The sequence below is a fragment of the Antechinus flavipes genome, chromosome 3, assembly GCF_016432865.1.
Source record: "Antechinus flavipes isolate AdamAnt ecotype Samford, QLD, Australia chromosome 3, AdamAnt_v2, whole genome shotgun sequence".
NCBI lineage: Eukaryota > Metazoa > Chordata > Mammalia > Dasyuromorphia > Dasyuridae > Antechinus > Antechinus flavipes.
In genome coordinates this window covers 8,512,222-8,526,431 of record NC_067400.1, presented here as the reverse complement: position 1 = coordinate 8,526,431, position 14,210 = coordinate 8,512,222, and positions in this window count along the sequence as shown.

Genomic DNA, 14,210 nt, shown 5'->3' with positions numbered 1-14,210 from the left:
ACAAAGCGTGTGAACAAGTAGTTAAAAGAATAATTCCAAGCTATCTATATAACCATATGAAAAAAATGCTACAAATCACTGCTAATCAGTAAAATATAAATTAAGGTAATTCTGAGATTTTACCTCCTATGCATTAAACTGGTAAAATGACAAAAAAGAAAAATGACAAATGTTGGAGGGATTGTGGGAAAATCAGATATCAAAGTGCTGATGGACCTGTGAATGAATATAATTTAGAATTAGACACAAAAAGTTACTCAGAAATATATGGTCTTTGATCCAGCTATATATCACTGCTGGGCTATACCCAAAGTTGATCAAAGAAAGATAAAAGGGTCCTAACTGTACAAAATATTGAAAGCAACCAGAACTTAAGGGATACCCATCAACTGTGGCATATGAAGGAGATGGAAAATATGATTCTGTAAGATATATGAAATGAGATGATTTCAAATAGAAATAGAAGGACTTAACTGAAATGATGTAGAGTGAAGTGAAGGGGAGGAATTCAACTGTTTAAATGAATAGACTTACAAGATATTTTGACCATATATTCTTTTCATTGGGATAATAAATGAAATGCCTAGAAATATTAAAGATAAAATATAAAATCTAAAGCAATAAACATTATACATGTGTACTTCAATCAGAAAATAAATCTAAGAAGACAGCATATAGACCATTGCATGTAAATTAATAAAGAAACACATTTGCTTCTTATTCTATTCTCAAGAGCTAATTTTGAAAATTACCTGATTCCTCTAATATGTCAATTTATGTGTCTCTGCTTCAACTGATAGAGTCCCAAACAATTGACTTCATCAGGTGAACACATCTCAGACAGCTTTGGCATGTAGATAATGTGATGTCATTAGCTTCATCCCATCCTCCTAGAGCCCCCTACTTTCAGTACATTGCAATATTCCTGATTTTCTTCCTGAGCCAGATGCTGTCAGACTATCTGCTATTTTTCAATCTTCCCAGCTCTTGCTGTTTAGAAAGTAAAGAATCAATTTTCAAAGAATGTGATAATTTCTATTGGAACATTTCCTATTTTCCAAGATTTCTTAGTCGGATCTTTAAGATCTCTCCTGGTCCTGAATCTGTTGAATTTATCTTAATTACAATTTGAGCTCAGTGGGTTTGGGGAACACTTTGATATCTTTAACAAGTCTACTTAAAATAGCATCATTTCATGTAGTAATTGCCTCACTCATTAGCAGAGGATATGTAGGTACCCCACACTGATGACACTTATCTCCAGAGCCAAATCACTTGGCTCCATTCAATGGGACAACAATACATTCCAGCTTTGTGAATGAATTGCCAGCAGCAAACCAGGTAGAAGTTCTTTGATTCATTAAAAACTTGAGGCCATAGTCATCGCATTAGTGGAATATATTTGCTCTGGTTGGGTTTATTGACTAGTTGCTACCTGAGCAATTCAGAATCCTCTCTACTCATTCTAAAATCAACAGACACCAGGACATCACTTTTTATTCTCTATACAAATGAGATTTTAGCTGACAACGATTGGGAGCCTTGTATAGTTGGGACCAGATGCTATACCCTTGTATCCAAATACTGTTTTCACTGAGCCATTGAATAAGTGGTTGAAAATCACATTTGATTTTGTTCCTCACTATATCACTAAGAGAATGAGTCACTCACTCCATGAGCCACCTGACTGAAGTTTGTTTCTACAGCTAATAGTATAAGCTCCAACTCACACTTTTTATTTTATTTTTAAAACTTTTTATTTTCTGAGCAGAACCAGGAGATCATTATACACTTCAACAACGATACTGTATGAGGATGTATTCTGATGGAAGTGGATTTCTTTGACAAAGAGAAGATCTAACTCAGTTTCAATTGATCAATGATGGACAGCAGCAGCTACACCCAAAGAAAGAACACTGGGAAATGAGTGTGAACTGTTTGCATTTTTGTTTTTCTTCCCGGGTTATTTCTACCTTCTGAATCCAATACTCCCTGTGCAACAAGAAAACTGTTCGTTTCTGCACACATATATTGTATCCAGGATATACTGTGACATATTTTAAAATGTATAGGACTACTTGCCATCTGGGGGAGGGGATGGAAGGAGGGAGGGGAAAAGTTGGTATAGAAGCGAGTACAAGGGATAATGTTGTAAAAAAATTACCCAGGCATGGATTCTGTCAATAAAAAGTTATAATTATTAAAAAAATAAAATAAACCTTTTTTTCAAAACATCATTTTCAACATTCATCTTTGCAAAACTTTGTGTCCCAATTTTTTTCTCCATCTTTTCCATTCAACTCTTTCCCCTGAATGACAAGTAATCTATTATAACATGCAATTCTTCTATACATATTTCCACAATTATCGTGCTGCACAAGAAAAATCAGATTAAAAAGGGAAAAAATGAGAAAGAAAACAAAATGCAAGTAAACAACAACAAAAAGTGAAAATACTATATTATGATCCACACTCAGTTTCCACAGTCCCCTCTCTGGATGCAGATGGCTATCTCCATTGTAACTGGCCTGAATCACCTCGTTGTTGAAAAGAGCCACATCCATAAGAATCGATCAACACATAATCTTGTTGCTGTGTACAGTGTTTTTCTGCTTCTACTCACTTCACTCAGCATTAGTTCATGTAAGTCTCTCCAGGCCTCTCTGAAATCATCCTGCTGGTCATTTCTTACAGAACAATAATATTCCATAAGAAAGAAATTTGTGACCAAAGATGAACTAGAGACCATTACTGATCACAAAAAAGAAAATTTTGATTACATCAAATTAAAAAGCCTTTGTACAAACAAAACTAATGCAAACAAGGTTAGAAGGGAAACAACAAACTGGGAAAACATCTTCACAGTTAAAGGTTCTGATAAAGGCCTCATTTCTAAAATATATAGAGAACTGACTCAAATGTATAAGAAATCAAGCCATTCTCCAATTGATAAATGGTCAAAGGATATGAACAGACAATTTTCAGAGGATGAAATTGAAACTATTACCACTCATATGAAAAAGTGTTCCAAATCATTATTGATCAGAGAAATGCAAATTAAGACAACTCTGAGATACCACTACACACCTGTCAGATTGGCTAAGATGACAGGAAAAAATAATGATGAATGTTGGAGGGGATGCGGGAAAACTGGGACACTAATGCATTGTGGGTGGAGTTGTGAACGAATCCAACCATTCTGGAGAGCAATCTGGAATTATGCCCAAAAAATTATCAAATTGTGCATACCCTTTGATCCAGCAGTGTTTCTATTGGGCTTATATCCCAAAGAAATACTAAAGAAGGGAAAGGGACCTGTATGTGCCAAAATGTTTGTAGCAGCCCTATTTTTAGTGGCTAGAAATTGGAAAATGAATGGATGCCCATCAATTGGAGAATGGCTGGGTAAATTGTGGTATATGAATGTTATGGAATATTATTGTTCTGTAAGAAATGACCAGCAGGATGAATACAGAGAGGACTGGCGAGACTTACATGAACTGATGCTAAGTGAAATGAGCAGAACCAGGAGATCATTATACACTTCGACAACGATATTGTATGAGGACATATTTTGATGGAAGTGGATTTCTTTGACAAAGAGACCTGAGTTTCAATTGATAAATGACGGACAAAAGCAGCTACACCCAAAGAACGAACACTGGGAAACGAATGTGAACTATCTGCATTTTTGTTTTTCTTCCTGGGTTATTTATACCTTCTGAATCCAATTCTCCCTATGCAACAAGAGAACTGTTTGGTTCTGCAAACATATATTGTATCTAGGATATACTGCAACATATCCAACATATAAGGGACTGCTTGCCATCTAGGGGAGGGGGTGGAGAGAGGGAGGGGAAAAAATCGGAAAAGAAACGAGTGCAAGGGATAATGTTGTCAATATAAAGTAATCATTAAATAAAAATTAAAAAAAATAATATTCCATAACATTCATATACCACAATTTACTCAGCCATTCTTCAATTGATGGACAGTCACTCAGTTTTCAGTTCCTTGCCACTATAAAAAGGGCTGCTATAAACATTTGGGCACACATGGGTCCCTTTCCCTCCTTTAAGATCTCTTTGGGATATAAGACCAGTAGAGACACTGCTGGATCAAAGGGTATGCTAGCCCTTTGGGCAGAACTCCTTATTGCTCTCCAGAATGGTTGGATCCACTCATATTTCCATCAACAATGTATTGATGTCCAGTTTTCTCACATCTCCAACAATCATCCTTGTCTTTTCCTGTTATCTTAGCCAATCTGAGAGATGTGTAGTGGTCCCTCAGAGTTCTCTTAATTTGCGTTTCACTGATCAGTAGTGATTTAGAGCATTTTTCATATGACTAGAAATCAACCCACACATTTTAAACACATATTTTGAAGGGGGGATGCAGAAGATCACTACTGGTTCTGTGACAGAACTATAGCCTTCTCTTTAAGTCTTAAAAAAAAATTTGTCTAACAGATGAGGGCACTCTTGGGAACCACAATGTTTTTTAAGGCAGAATGAGAAGTTGAGTAGGAAGAAAGTATTGACTGTGCCTATTTTCTGCCAAGGAACTAATTAAGACTTTTCCACAAAATCTTTTTTTAGTTCTATTAGTTATTGCATCTTTTGTAGAATTTGTAGTATGGAACCCCATGGGAATTCCAAGGAAAGAAAAGTTGTTTTCCTCAAATATTATTGAGGTACCCTGGTTTTTGTATTTGGAATTACATAGGGAATATCCTTTTCTTTGAGCCATCAACAAAGAGAAGCATTTGATCCCATTAAAATGTAGTTTTAATATGTTTAGTAGAATTGTACATGTTGAACAGAACCAAGATTTCTATGTACACGGCAATGGCAAGATTATACAAGGACTAATTCTGAAGGACCTGGCTCTTCTCAGCAATGAGATGATTCAGGCCAGTTCCAATGATCCTGTGATGATGAAAGCCATCTATACCCAGAAAAAGGATGGTGGGAACAGTGTGTGGATCACGCTATAACATTCTCACTTCTTTTATTGTAGTTTGCTTGAATTTTATTTTTTTCTCTTTTTTTTTGATCTGATTCTTCTTGTGCAGCAAAATAATTGTAAGATACATATGCTTATATTGAATTTACATATTTTTAATCATGTTTAACATATATTGGATTACTTGTCATCTAGGAGAGGGGGTGGGACAAAGGGGGAAATTGGAGCACAAGGTTTTGCAAGGGTCAATAGTGAAAAATTATCCTTGTATGTGTTTTGAAAATAAAAGGCTTTAATTAAAAAAAAAGTAAATACAAAAAAAAAAAGAATTGCACATCTTTAATCTATACTGGATTGTATGTTGTTTAGGGGTGGGAGTTGAGGGGAAAGAGGGAGAAAAATTTGGAACACAGGGTTTTGCAAGAGAACATTGAAATCTTTTTGCATGTATTTTAAAATAAAAAAATATTATTAAAATAAATAAATAAAATTTTTTTTGTATGTGTATGTATAATATATATAAAATGAAGTTCTGCTCATGTGGTAACCTCATTTATGCTGCCTAGTATTTTAGTCAGGGAGACAGTCATTTTGGTCAAACCACATGCATACACTAGGATATTAATTTTACTCTTGTAAAAGTGATCAGTTCCAATATTAAATAAAAAAATTATAGCAATAAGAAGGAAGCCTTTCCTTACCCCTGCCTGGATATAAGACCATTTTTAGTGTAGAATGAGATCATCCTATCCCATCCTATCTATAATGCTAATGACCTCTCCATTGAACTGGCCCATTTCACTGTTCACCATATTGAATTGTGTGGCACTGAATATGTTGGCGTATATATTTCTATCATCTATACACAGATACATGTGTGTGTTTATAAAATTGAACATATTAAGCCATGTTTTCCCACATATTTTCTTTTGGTGTTTGACTTTATCCCAGACAGACTGGATGAAATCATACTCTCTGCAGTTGTCAGTAGACATGAAGCCCTTTTGATTCCTGCTGACACTCCAATTAATGAGTCTTGTAGACAGGACAGAGGCAAAATTTTATCTATGGCGTTACTTGAAGAAATAGATCTCTAAGTGAAGGGAAGATTTGTATTATGCTATTTATAAATTCGAATAATTGTAAAGAACTACCACTCCTTTGGAACACAACTGTATTATGTGATGCATTAACTCCAGTGGTTAAAATATGTCCCTCTGGATCAGTCTCCTTCCAGCTCCAATATTTAATGTTGCTCAATTCTGAGCTGATATTTTTACCACATTTAAATCTTGACTGAGAAGGCATCCCATACCTCAACTTATCAAAACTTATTCAAAATGAAGTGAGCAAAACCAGAACAATTTCTATAATAACAACACTGGAAAGGCAAACAAGTTGAGAGCTGTAACTCTTATGATCAATGCAATACAGCATCCCAAAGGACTAATGATGAAATATTTCTACTTTATGAAAGTGGGAATGTATGCTATAGGGTACAGAATGAGACAGATAGTTTTGTATATGGCCAGCAAGAAAATTTGTTTTCTTTGACTATACATATTTATTACAAAAATCACTTTCTGTTCTTTTTTTATCAATAGGGAGGGGAGTTAGGGAGAGAAAATAGATTTCTGTTAATTAAAAACAATTAAAAATAGAGTGGTAGGACCAGCTATGGATGTGAAATTTGCAAACACTTTCAAATGAGATTACTATATTATTAGTTTTATTTGGTTTTCTTTGTTGGAGGAGATCTCTTGTGGGTTAGAGATGATCTATAATGTTTATTATATAAAAACAAAACATGTCAATACAATTTTTAAAAATTAAAAAAAAAGAAATAACCTACAGTACATATCGAGTTGATCTACTACACAAAGCAGCATCCAATTTCAGTTCGTGGTCAAAGGGCTCATATAATTTTATTTATTCACCATGACCTTCAGTGAGGGCTCCAATTTTTCTGGACCTGAGGAAAATGAAGATAGCATTTTCTATTATGATATTGCTAGAGCTTTAGGGTTTATAAAGCAGTTTCCACAGCATAGCTCTTGCAGGGCAGATATAGTATCCCGATTTTACAGACGAGGAACCGAAAGTCTTAGGACTTCGGTGACTTTTTTCAGAGCCACACAGCTTGCAAATGCCAGCCAGACCTCAGATTCAAATTCATGTCTACTAACACCCTAAAGGTGAAGCTGGGTTCTGGAAAATTATGCTAACAAAACTCCAATTTTGGCAGATCTCACTCGGTTGAAAAGACTTTGTGTGTGAATCGCGTGACAGGCTCATATATCTCTTGTCTAGGGGCCAACCAAGTCAAGTGTGGAGAAGATTTGGCTGCAGAATGAGGTGTTTTTAAAGGGAGCTTTAAGCCAGGAATCTTATATATCTATACCAAAGGCTAAAAGGATGACGACCTGTCCCAGAAATGGCCTGTGCACTCACCCTGTCCGTATCTCAGGAAAGTGAGGGCTTTCTGGCAGGGGCTGCTTCCCTGGTGGGGCAGCTATGAGATGCAGAGTCAGAAAAGGGTTTGAGAGGATGCTGAAGAAAGGCAGTATTCGGAAGGGGGCAGTGGCCCACACCAAGAGCCTGGAGGGATCCACTCCTCAATTACAGCTAATCCCCTTCCCAGTTTCTGGCTCCCCAGATGCTCTAATCAAGACATCAGCACCCACTTCATTCTCTTTTCCCTCAGAGTCTAGGCACATTGGTGCAGACTTGAACCTCTTCAGCTTTGTAGGTCTTCAGGCCACTGCAAGTCCCATTTACTCCATCCTATTGGACAACCCAATTCAGGGTTTCAGACTAATGCTCTGACCCTCCCCCTGCCACTGGAGATGCAAGGTGGATCTTGCCAATCCAGAAACGAATGGGCAGAATCATCTCCATGAAACAGCATGGCACAGTAGATAGAGCACTGAATTTGGAAAATGGAAAGCTGGGGTTCCAATCCTGACTCAGATACTTATTCATTGTGTCAACCTGGGCAACTCCTTTTACCTCCCTGGCCCTCACTTTCCTTATCTGTAAAAAGAAGTAGTTGGGCTTTAAGGATCTCTAGATCCTTCTAAATTGATACTTTCCTGGGTCTTCACTTTGGGATGTTCAGATTGAGTAGTGTGGTAAAGCAAATAGCATGCTAGCCTCAAAGTCTGCAGAAATGTGTGTTCAAATGCTGCATTTCACACTTATGACCCAGGACCATTTACTATATGATCTCACTAAGTAGCTCATCAGAAAACATTCACTTAAAGAGTTCTCACTAAGTAGCTCATCAAAAAGACATTGACATTCACTTGATGAGATCTCACTAAGTAGCTCATAAAAAGACATTCATTTGATGAGATCTCACTAAGTAGCTCATAAAGACATTCACTTGAGAGATCTCACTCAGTAGCTCATCAAAAGATATTCACTTGATGAGATCTCACTCAGTTGCTGATCTAAAGTCATTAAGTTAAAGAGTTCTCCCTCAGTTGCTCATCAAAAGACATTCACTTGATGAGATCTCACTCAGTAGCTCATCAAAAGACATTCACTTGATGAGATCTCACTCAGTAGCTCATCAAAAGACATTCACTTGATGAGATCTCACTCAGTAGCTCATCAAAAGACATTCATTTGATGAGATTTCACTAAGTAGCTCATCAAATGACATTAACTTAGAGTTCTCACTAAGTAGCTCATCTAAAGTCATTAAGTTAAAGAGTTCTCACTAAGTAGATCATCAAAAGACATTAACTTAAAGAGTTCTCACTGAGTAGCTCATCAGAAGACATTAACTTAAAGAATTCTCACTGAGTAGCTCATCAAAACTACATTCACTTGAAGAGATCTCACTAAGTAGCTCATGACAAGACATTCACTTGATGAGATCTCACTAAGTAGCTCATCAAAGGACATTAACTTAAAGAGTTCTCAATAAGTAGCTCATCAAAACACATTCACTTGATAAGATCTCACTTGGTCATCAAAAGACATTCACTTGATGACATCTCACTTGGTCATCAAAAGACATTCACTTGATGAGATTTCACTCAGTAGCTCATCAAAAGACATTGACTTGATGAGATCTCACTCAATAGTCATCAAGTGAGTGAAGTGAGATCAAGTGAATGTCTTTTGATGAGCTACTGAGTGAGATCTCATCAAGTGAATGTCTTTTGATGAGCTACTTAATGAGATCTCATCAAGTGAATGTCTTTTGATGACCAAGTGAGATCTCATCAAGTGAATGTCTTTTGATGACCAAGTGAGATCTTCTCAAGTGAATGTGTTTTAATGAGCTACTTAGTGAGATCTCTTTAAGTTAATGTCTTTTGGTGAGCAACTGAGTGTGATCTCATCAAGTGAAAGTCTTTTGATGAGCTACTTAGTGAGATATCATTAAGTGCATGTCTTCTGATCACCTACTTAGTGAGATCTCATCAAGTGAATGTTTTTTGATGAACTATTTAGTGAGAACTCTTTAAGTTAATGTCTTCTAATGTGCTACTTAGTGAGATCTCATCAAGTGAATGTCTTTTGATGAGCTATTTAATGAGAACTCATCAAATGAATGTTTTTTGATGAGCTATTTAGTGAGAACTCTTTAAGTTAATGTCTTCTAATGTGCTATTTAGTGAGATCTCATCAAGTGAATGTCTTTTGATGAACTTCTGGATGAGATCTCATCAAATTAATGCCTTTTGATGAGCTCCTTAGTGAGAACTCATCAAATGAATGTGTTTTGATGAGCTACTTAGTGAGATCTCATCAATGAATGTCTTTTGATGAGCTATTTAATGAGAACTCATCAAGTGAATGTCTTGTCATGAGCTACTTAGTGAGATCTCTTCAAGTGAATGTTTTGATGAGCTACTTAGTGAGATCTCTTTAAGTTAATGTCTTTTGATGAGCAACTGAGTGAGATCTCAAGTGAAGGTCTTTTGGTGAGCAACTGAGTGAGATCTCAAGTGAAAGTCTTTTGATGAGCTACTTAGTGAGAACTCTTTAATTGAATGTCTTTTGATGAGTACTTAGTGAGATCTACTGAAGTCAATGTCTTTTGATGAGCAACTGAATGAGATCTACTGAAGTCAATGTCTTTTGATGAGCAACTGAGTGAGATCTTATCAAGTGAATGTCTTTTGATGAGCAACTGAGTGAGATCTGCTTAAGTGCATGTCTTTTAATGAGTAGGATTGCATCCAATCCACCTTCGAGGCAGCTCACAATTTTAGATGATTTTTGTTTCCAGTTTTTATGACATTGAGCCTACATTTGCTTCTTTATAATTCTCCCTGAGCTCCTGATTCCATCATCTGAAACCAAATAGAATGTTCAATTCCCTCCCCTCCCAATGACAGATTTTCTTGTGCTGCATGTGCCCCCCTTAGTCTTCCTTTCTCCATGTTAAATATGCCCAGTATTTCAATTATCCTTCTTGGGACAAGGTCTAAAGCCCCTTCATCATCTTGGTCTCTGTCCCTCTTCAGCTTTTCCGTGTTTTTGTATTGAATCCAAAGCCTCATATGAATTCTGAAGAGGCAGAGAGTGCAGAGAGGCTGTATTCACCTCCTTATTCCTTAACTGCCTTCAGTAAAGCTGGCTCTAGTTACTAGGAATTCATCCAGGGATGCTTGGTGCTTCTCTATCATTGCCTTCCTCATTTCAGGCCCAGCTCCAACACAGAGGCCATTTCCTGTGAAAGAATTGCAGAAACAAAACCAGGAAAAATATGAAGAAGGAATCAGTCAACTCTACCTTCTCACTGTTATCGGTTCTCGTTCCATTCCTCCAGGCAAAGGTGCTGACCCCTCTCAGATCTTCCTCTTTCTCTTAATATAGTTGGAAAATATATTACAACTTGGTTTGTTGCTGTCATTATGAAAAACTACCATTTATTTGGTGCTGACTATGTGCCATGTGCTGTACTAAGTGTTTGATAATTGCTCCTCAGAACCACCTTGAGAGGAAGCTGTTGTCCTCATTTTAAAGATGAGGAAACTGATGTAAAGAGACATTAAGCAATCTTTCTAGCCCAGAGTATCACAATTAGTACATTTTTCAGGCTGTATTTGAACCCTGGTCCTCTTTTTCTTTAATTACATTTATTTTTTAAGAGAAAATTTTTTAAAATTCTGAACTTAAGAAATAAAACATGCATTTCCATAACAAAGCAGACAAGAAAAAAAAAAGAATTGTGCTTGAAATTGCAGCTCCATTGTGTACAACTTGTTATTCCTTTCAAATATAGAGAAAAGTTTATCCTGTAATATTATTTTCCCCACTCCCTACTACCCCCTAAAGATGGTTACTATTAGAAATAATTATGTGTATGTATGTCTGACAGTTCTTTATCTGGATTCAAGTAGCTTCTTCCTTCATAGTATCAGACCCTAGTCTTTTTGACTGCAAGCCCAAGCTCTATTCATTGCACTATCTAGTTACTCCATGGCTTCCCTTGATAGCCTCAGCTCATCCTGAGCTGTATCTTTCTTCACACCATTTGACAGAACCATCCCAAGCTCTCAAAATCGTGCTCTGTTACCTGGCTTGGCTCCTAGCTTCTGGTCATTTATTTTATTTTAATTTATTATGGCTTTTTATTTACAAGATATATGCATGGGTAGTTTTACAGCATTGACAATTGCCAAACCTTTTGTTCTAATTTTTCCCTTCCTTCCTATCACCCCCTCCCTCAGATGGCAGGTTGACCAATACATGTTAAATATGTTAAAGTATAAGTTAAATATAATTTATGTATACATGTCCAAACAGTTATTTTGCTGTTCAAAAAGAATCAGACTTTGAAATAGTGTACAATTAACCTGTAAAAAAAATCAAAAATGCAGGTGGACAAAGGTAGAGGGATTGGGAATTCTATGTAGTGGTTCATAGTCATCTTCCAGAGTTCTTTCCCTGGGTGTAGCTGATTTAATTCATTACTGCTCCATTGGAACTGATTTGGTTCATCTCATTGTTGAAGAGGGCCAAGTCCATCAGAATTGATCATCATATAGTATTGTTGTTGAAATATATAATGATCTCCTGGTCATGCTCATTTCACTCAGCATCAGTTCATGTAAGTCTCTCCAAGCCTCTCTGTATTCATCCTGTTGGTCATTTCTTACAGAACAATAATATTCCATAGTATTCATATACCACAATTTATTCAGCCATTCTCCAATTGGGGCATCCACTCAGTTTCCAGTTTCCTGGTCATTTATTTGAAAAACTGAAGTTGGTAATGAGCTCCCTGTGTGTTCCCACTGGTCTCTGCAGACAAATCTATTTTTTTCCTTATTACTGGAATGATTCCCCTCTGTGTTGCTCAGATCTGAGCATTTCCCATCCTTCCTGAACTAACTTCTTCTGAAGCATGCTACTCGATGATACCTTGCCTGTTTTCTCAGAAATCCTGGAAATCTGCTTTCCCCAAAGGTAGCCTAGACATCAGACAAGGTCTGGACTGCTGTTCTTTCCCTATCCTATGCTGGAGAAGGAAGTGGACACTTCTCTCTCGAGCTCCCACCATATCTCCCCCAGCCACCAGTTCTTTCAACTATCCCTTATATTTGTTGGACTCAAGATCCTTCACCATTCAGGATATTCTTCTCAATATCCTTTCCAGCTTATCAATGTCTCACCTAAACTGTGGCTCCCAAAACTGGTCATGGTCCTTTAGGGTTTCCTGCCCAGAGCAGAAAAGACTAGATCATCTCTGATTTTTTGACCATCTTTTTGCTCTGCTGTCTTCCCCTCTCTTTTCAGGGTTTGCCCAGTTTCTGATATATAGTGGGGCTTTTGAAAAACTTATGGATTGATTGCTCAATTGATTGAATCTGGAGATCTGGCTCTGACATTTACTGTCCAAGTGACTAATGGAAAATGAGCTCATGGACTGAGATTTCTCATCTAAAAAATGAGAATAATAAAATCTCCATCTCACGCCTCACAGGTTTATTACAATAGAATTTCTTAAGCTTTAATCACCATAGAGAGATCTGTTATTGTTGCCCTTATGAGAATATATGCAACATTTTAGATGAATTTAATTTAAAATCTCTTTTTTTTGGGGGGGGGTGGTTGTAGTGGTGCAGTATTTGATTGGGTGATCTTTGGTTGTTTGAAAAATTCATTTGTGTAAAAAATATCTCTTCTCCATGATTGCAGATCCAAGATTCTTAGGATTTTGACTTTTAGGGATCATCTAACTTGGGGGTTCTTCATCTTGTTTAGATCATGAATCCCTTTGGGAATCCTCTCAAAATAATGTATGCAAATGCATAAAGTGCATCAAATAAAATCCTTGGGAATTCAAAAGAAATCAATTATATTAAACTCCATTTTTCAACTCATAAAAAATCATACAAATTCACAGACTCCAGGTTAAGAAACTTTTTTAGAGAGTACTTTTCACATACATGTGAGAAAATTAAGCCCCCCCAAATAAGTGACTTGAACAAAGTTTAAATAACCAAGAAGTGGGCAGAGATGAAATTCAACATCAGGAACATGAAAGTTGAGTTGATTTATTCATACTGAGCCCTGTAAATCTTATTTAGTGCCTCAATGGGACATAGAAGCCCATCCTGTGGGGAAAAAAGTGCAGATGCTGTTAAAACCCCCAACAAAACAAAACATGAAACTGAGAGCAGCAGAGTATGGAATGCATGTCTAGAATACATATGAACTGAATGCTGCTTTCCCCATTTGAGAAAGATAACATACTGACTCTGACATAATTATCCCATTCCTGTCCCCTAGTTTATATCCTTTTCATGATACTTACTACTGGCTTCCCTATGTGCCCTTCTATAGTTTTTAGGGCAGTAGCTTTAATTTGCAGATTGAACATTCCACAATCTGTTGATCCAGAGACTTTCGGGGACACTTTGCTTTATCTTCAAGTCTACCTATCAAGATCCTGATTTGTGTATTTACTTCTTATCCTGATTATTGCAGTTTTCCAAAGGGCCTTGAATGGACGAGGCTATTTCTGAAAGTCTTAAGCTACTCAGAGTCTACCTTCTTCTCTTGGAGTCTTTTTCCTTGAAGCTTCTTAGTGAAGAAGCTTTCACAAAGTTATACTCATGCATATTAGAACACTCTTAACTTCCAGAGAAAGAACAATATACTGCAGAATTTACCACAATTCAGATACTCAGTTTAATTTATGCAGGAGGGGGGCAGATGAGATACAGGTTGACCTTCCCTAAATGTGCTGTGGTAGAGAACAGGCTGTAGAG